General features: G+C 47.2%; 1 long non-coding RNA gene across 2 annotated transcripts; it reads left to right on the top strand.

The window, feature by feature from the left end:
- Positions 1-1,460: 1,460 nt before the first annotated feature.
- LOC124031005 lies at positions 1,461-4,105 on the top strand. Of its 2 annotated transcripts, XR_006838067.1 has the most exons (5): positions 1,461-1,632; positions 2,088-2,167; positions 2,584-2,657; positions 2,765-2,839; positions 3,272-4,105. It is a non-coding gene; the product is annotated as an uncharacterized LOC124031005 (long non-coding RNA). The 2 variants fall into 2 exon arrangements; XR_006838066.1 differs by lacking the exon at positions 1,461-1,632 and having other exon boundaries at positions 1,801-2,167.
- The last annotated feature ends 2,926 nt before the right edge of the window (positions 4,106-7,031 follow it).

Raw genomic sequence — 7,031 nt, 5'->3', positions numbered from 1 at the left:
TAACCAAGTCCTGTATCAGTAGTTGATTAGTTGAATCGTGTGTTGGGGCTGGGTTGGAATAAAAGCCTGCATGTCCGATAGCTATTCAGGACCAGGGTTGGTGATCACTGCTGTTGTTCTTTATGCCCCCTGATTGCTGCACAGATGTGTGCCATATGATTCTCAAAACTAAGCCTGGTAGGGCCACAATGTCAATCAACCATCATTAACTTATTATTTATGCATTTAACATGATTCAGCTTCCCTGCCCCTGCACTCACAATGCCCACCCTCCTTAAGTGCAGCTTTAGTAAACAACGCGAGACTTTAAATATGAAACGTTTTCATCAGTACAGTTGATCCAATATTCTGCCTATGGAAGAGAGTTGCACATTGTTGATACTGCCAACAACTTTCAAAAACAACAAAACATTTCCAAAGAGAAATGCTTAAGTGTTTTTTTTCTTCTCTCCCGATCAGTATATAAGTACACCGTCCATGGTCGCTATGCCAACAAGAACCTTGATCCATCAAATCAAACTTCATTTGTCACATGCGCCGAATACAATGTGTAGACCTTTAAATTCTTACTGACAAGCCCTTAACCAACAGTGCAGTTCAAGAAAGCTTTAAGAAAATATTGACCAAATAAACTAAATAAAGAATAATAACAAGTAACACAATAAAATAATAATACCAAGGCTATATACAGGGGTACCGTTAGCGAGTCAATGTGCGGGGTACAGGTTAGTGGAGGTAATTTGTACATGTAGGTATGGGTGAAGTGATAATAAACAGCGAGTAGCAGCAGTGTAAAAAAACAAATGGAGGGGGGTCAATGTAAATAGTCCGGTGGCCATTTGATTAATTGTTCAGCAGTCTTACGGCTTGGGGGTAGAAACTGTTAAGGAGCCTTTTAGTCCTAGATTTGGCGCTCCGGTACCGGTTGCCACGTGGTAGCAGAGAGAACAGTCTATGACTTGGGTGACTGGAGTTTTTGACCATTTTTGGGGCTTTCCTCTGACACCGCCTAGTATATTTGTCCTGGATGGCAGGAAGCTTGGCCCCAGTGATGTACTGGGCCGCGCTCACTACATTTACATTTACATTTAAGTCATTTAGCAGACGCTCTTATCCAGAGCCTGGAGCGCCTTAAGGTCAGATGCCGAGCAGTTACCAAACCAGGCGGTAATGCAACCGGTCAAGATGCTCTCGATGGGGCAGCTGTAGAACTTTTTGAGGATCTGGGGACCCATGCCAAATCTTTTCAGTCTCCTGAGGGGGAAAAAGTGTTGTCATGTCCTCTTCAATACTGTCTTGGTGTGTTTGTGCCCAAACATTAGTTAAATCCAAAAAACAGATTGGGGTGAGGCTCAAAAGAGTTCTAATGTCCTTCATATTTCAATGTAAAATTATGATTTTACATTTTGATTAATCTGCGCACCTGATCACTTTTATGTATATTTCAAGAATGTGTTTTCAGTCAGCGAAATTGAATCTTGCTCTGGTGGCTATAGTGTTGATATGGGTTTGTGGATGTTGTCCCTCTGTCTGCTCCAGGTGCCGGCTCATGGCTGGGTCATTGCTGACTGTGACTCCAGTAAGTGTCCCTTCTGCAACAAGAAGATCAAGACCCTGGAAGGGAAGCACTGGGTGTGTGTGTGTGTGTGTGTGTGTGTGTGTGTGTGTGTGTGTGTGTGTGTGTGTGTGTGTGTGTGTGTGTGTGTGTGTGTGTGTGTTTACTTGCTTGAATGTAGGTGTACACACAGGCTGCCACTAGTCTTTACAATGACTGTCTTGTTTTAGCGCCATGACAAATGTGTGATCTTTGGGTCATCATTGTGCTACTGCGGGTCTCTAAGAGACCACATTCTGCCACCGTTGGCCATATACTCAGTCTCCAAGGTCAGCCATTAAACCCATGACAAGCCCATGACTCTGTTCCACAACATTTTGCAAATGAAGTCACGCTGTTAATTGCCATAAAGACTTTTCTTCCACTAAAAGCAAAAAATGCAAGCAGATTTTGTCACCCACTAAAACTCCAGTATGTGTTAAATGTGTTTATTCCTTGCCATGCTCCTAACTCTCTGTCCCTGGGTTTCTAGAGAAGGATGAAGAGGGAAGGAGGAATTCCACGGAGGACACTAGCCTAGAGGACATCACCCCAGACGGGCACATTCTGCAGGTACTTCCTAAAACCTAAAAGGGTTATTCGGCTGTCCCCATTTTGGTTCCAGGTAGAACCCTTTTGGTTCCAGCTGGAACCCTTTTTGGTACCTTGTGGAACCTTATTCACAGAGGTTCTACATGTAACCTAAAAGGGTTCTACTGAAACCTAAACAGGTTTATCCTATGGGGACAGCCCAAAACAACTTTTGGAACACTTTTTTTCTAAGAGTGTAGGGTCCCCGAACTATCAATGTCAGGGGTATGCATATCCACCTCACACAAAATACCAGTCCTATCTATTAGCCTGGGCACCAATGTGTGAAAGCCAGTAATCCATTTTAATTTTATATGGATCTGCGAATGTCAGTCATATTTCCTGGAATTTGGGGAATTAACAGATTCATATGTTCTCCTCCCCATCTCCCTTTGCAGATTTCTCCAATTCCAGACACCCACCCTCTTCTGGTCTTTGTGAACCCAAAGAGTGGAGGGAAGCAGGGGGAGAGGTAAGAACAGAGCAGCACAGACATCATAAAATATCTCCTAGCCTGCACTAATAGCATGTTGTCCTGTGACTGTGAGGGAATATTATGTCATGGCATGTATGTTTCAGAGTGATGACGAAGTTCCACTATTTATTGAACCCACGGCAGGTCATCAACTTCTCCAGCGGAGGACCTGGACCCTGGTAAATACAAGTGCAGTTTGACCATCTCGGGGTGGGAGGGAAGTGGACTGTACAATTACATAAACTATCTGTTATGTCCTTGTTACGACAGTAACTGTCTTATGTCGAAGGGTTCATGTAAGGTTCATGTAATGTGCTACCTTTTTTTAACCAATTTCCAATTTGGAGATCTGTGTGACATATTTAGTTAAATTATATCTTAATTCTTATTATCTGTTATTTCCACTATGAATGTGTATCGTTGTGTGCTCTTGCTTTGGCTTGCTCTTTGGGGTTTGGGCCGGGTGACTGTAAAAACACTTTGACAACTGCTGATGTAAATGGGGGGGTTGAGGAGAGCTCATTGGTTCCTATGGACCTCTGGCATGTGCAGGGGATTCAAAAGCATATGACAATGTATAGTATTTTCATGTGTTCTGTTCTCTACCACAGACCCGAGTGACAAGTGGATTGAGGTGGTGGGGTTGTCGGGGCTATCGAAATGGGTCAGATCTATTCTGGGCTGAAGTGTGCTGGACACAGACAGGCTCAAACCTCACAGATCACTATCAGGTAGATTATAATGCTCTATACACAAGTCTTAAAGGTTTTATGCCTTTTACCTTTTGTTAATTAAAATGGATCTGTCTCTCTGTCTTGTTACCTTTCTCAGGACATATAAAGCCCTGCCTATGTAGATTGATGGTGAGCCCTGCCTATGTAGATTTATGGTGAGCCCTGCCTATGTAGATTGATGGCGAGCCCTGCCTATGTAGATTGATGGTGAGCCCTACCAATGTAGATTGATGGTGAGCCCTACCAATGTAGATTGATGGTGAGCCCTACCAATGTAGATTGATGGTGAGCCCTACCAATGTAGATTGATGGTGAGCCCTACCTATGTAGATTGATGGTGAGCCCTACCTATGTAGATTGATGGTGAGCCCTACCAACGTAGATTGATGGTGAGCCCTACCAATGTAGATTGATGGTGAGCCCAACCAATGTAGATTGATGGTGAGCCCTACCAATGTAGATTGATGGTGAGCCCTACCAATGTAGATTGATGGTGAGCCCTACCAATGTAGATTGATGGTGAGCCCTACCAATGTAGATTGATGGTGAGCCCTGCCTATGTAGATTGATGGTGAGCCCTGGATGCAGCCTCCTTGCACGTGCTAATAAGTAAGTGCTAATATTAATATGCTTTTGTACCTGATATAATAAATGCAATATATTAAGTGAGGTTGGCCTTGGGATCTTTATGACAAATTGAATTAGAGTGTGACAAAACTCAAGGCACATTTTTTCTTAAGAAACATTGTTGATGTTGTCCTATATTTATATTGTATTTTTGTTTTTTTGTATTTATATTGTTTAAAAATGTTTAATCCCAGGCCCCCGTCCCCGCAAGAGGCCTTTTGCCTTTTGGTAGGCCGTCATTGTAAATATGAATTTGTTCTTAACCGACTTGCCTACTTAAATAAAGGTTAAATAAAAATTTAAATAAATGTTGGCTTGTTGTTTTAGCAGTGTCCCCAATTAGGCCCATTCTCATGACTCAAGATTGTTTCTGTCACGACTTCCACCAAAGTTAATGCATACAGCAGCACGCAACTATGTTGCAAAGTCTCTGCACAGCCATGGCTCGTGTGCTGCAAACCATAGAGCGATGGGAGAGAGGCGGTTTTCCAGCAACCCCATCATCATCACCCCAGCTCCCACAACAACCCACACCGCTGTCCACCCCTCCTTCACCTGGATCCAGTGGGATTTGGCTCGTGCTCCCGAGGGTATTAGATGGAATGGCTGCCATGTGCCAGGGGTTCCTACTCTAGCTGGGGCTCTACCTGGCAACTGTTCACCCAGCTCCTTCGGGAAGCGAGAATGTAAATGCTCTCATCTCCTGTCTGAATGGTAGAGCACTCGAATGGACCAACGCAGTCTGGGGAAGGGAAGGACCGACGTTGGACAATTATGAGGATTTTACCTGCCGCTTCCGGGCAGTTTTGGATCATCCAACTGAAGGGAGAGCTACGGGGGAACGCTTGTATCATCTCAGACAGGGGATGAGGAGCGCACAAGACTTCGCTCTGGACTTTTGAACTCTGGCCTCTGGTGCAGGATGGAATGAGCGGGCCCTGATTGACAACTACAGGTGTGGTCTACGCGAGGACGTTTGTAGGGAGCTAGCCTCCACCCTTACCTTTGACCAGCTGGTGGAACTATCCATCAGGCTGGATAACCTGTTGGCCTCCCGTGGACATCCGGATCAGTTCTATCCACCAGCACCTCAGATCCGACACCGATGGAGCTAGGAGGTGCTGCTATGAGGGGGACCGGAGGGGAGGTAATTCCCTGCAACACCTGTGGCTGCATAGGGCACACTGCTGGACGGTGCTGGGGAGGTTCTCCAGGGAGTCGAGGCAGCAGGCAGGGCACTGGTGGATCTTCCCAGGTGAGTAGGCACCCGACTCACCCAGAGCTCCCTGTTGCGCACATGTGTGTATGTATAGAATTTCCTGAGTTTTCCTCACATTACCAGCATAAGGCGCAAGTAGATTCAGGTGCAGCTGGGAACTTTATTGACCGTTCATTTGCAATTAGATTAGGGATCCCTATTGTTCCTGTTGATGTGCCCTTCCCTGTACAGGCCTTAGATAGTCGTCCTTTAGGGTCGGGACTGATCAGGGAGGTCACAGCTCCACTATGTATGATAACGCAGGGGGATCTTAAGGAGATAATTAGTCTCTTTCTGATCGATTCACCTGCGTCTCCTGTGGTGTTGGGGCGTCCCTGGTTGGCCGATCATGACCCCACTATTTTGTGGAAACAGTGGGCTCTCAAGGGATGGTCACGTCAGTGCTCAGGGAGGTGTGTGTGTTTCCATAGGTGCAACTACAGTGGAGAGTCCAAACCATGTCTCCAGCATGCACATCCCCCCCTGAATATGCCGATTTGGCTCTCGCCTTCTGTAAAAAGAAGGCGACTCAATTACCACCCCATTGACGGGGGTCGACTGGTCGACTGTTGGAGCATGACCTCTACGTCAAGGCTGAGAAATGTCTGTTCTTACAACAGTCCGTCTCCTTCCTAGGGTACCGCCTGTCCGTGACAGGGGTGGAGATGGAGAAGGACTGTATTTCAGCCGAGTGTAATTGGCAGACTCCAACCACGGTAAAGGAGGTGCAGCAGTTTTTAGGGTTTTCCAACTACTACCGGAGGTTTATCCGGGGCTTTGGTCAGGTAGCGGCTCCCATTACCTCTTTGCTAAAGGGGGACCTGTGCGACTGCAGTGGTCAGCTGGGGCGGACAGGGTTTTTGGTCAACTGAAGTTTCTGTTTACCTCGGCTCCCGTACTGGCTCATCCTGATCCCTCTTTGGCATTTATAGTAGAGGTGGACGCGTCCGAGGCTGGGATAGGAGCTGTGCTGTCTCAGCGCTCGGGTACGCCACCAAAACTCCGCCCCTGTGCTTTTTTTTCGAAGATGCTCAGCCCGGCGGAGCGAAACTATGATGTGGGTGATCGGGAGCTGTTGGCTGTTGTCAAGGCTCTGAGGCATTGGCTTGAGGGGGCTAAAACACCCTTTCCTCATTTGGACTGACCACCGCAATCTGGAGTACATCCGGGCAGCGAGGAGACTGAACCCTCGCCAGGCGAGGTGGGCCATGTTTTTCACCCGTTTTGTTTTCACCCTTTCCTACAGACCAGGTTCCCAGAACGTGAAGGCAGACGCACTGTCCCGGATGTATGTCACAGAGGAGCGGTCCACGGATCCCACTCCCATACTTCCTACTTCTTGCCTGGTGGCACCGGTGGTATGGGAGGTGGACGCGGACATCGATCGGCGTTACGTACAGAGCCCACTCCCACCCAGTGTTCAGTCTGTACGTTCCTTCTGATGTCCGCGATCATTTGATCTGTTGGGCTCACACGTCACCCTCCTCTGGTCATCCTGGCATCGGTCGGACAGTGCGCTGTCTTAGTGGGAAGTACTGGTGGCCCACTTTAGCTAAGGACGTGAGGGTTTATGTTTCCTCCTGCTCGGTGTGCGCTCAGTGCAAGGCACCTAGACACCTGCCCAGAGGGAAATTACAACCCCTACCCGTTCCACAACGGCCGTGGTCACACCTATCGTGGATTTCGTGACGGATCTTCCTCCGTCCTTTGCCCGCTCTCCCTACGGTTCTACAGTCTGCGGAGGCCCTTTTC

The sequence above is a fragment of the Oncorhynchus gorbuscha genome, linkage group LG03 (assembly GCF_021184085.1).
Source record: "Oncorhynchus gorbuscha isolate QuinsamMale2020 ecotype Even-year linkage group LG03, OgorEven_v1.0, whole genome shotgun sequence".
Lineage (NCBI taxonomy): Eukaryota > Metazoa > Chordata > Actinopteri > Salmoniformes > Salmonidae > Oncorhynchus > Oncorhynchus gorbuscha.
This window is presented reverse-complemented; position numbering and strand designations above follow the sequence as displayed.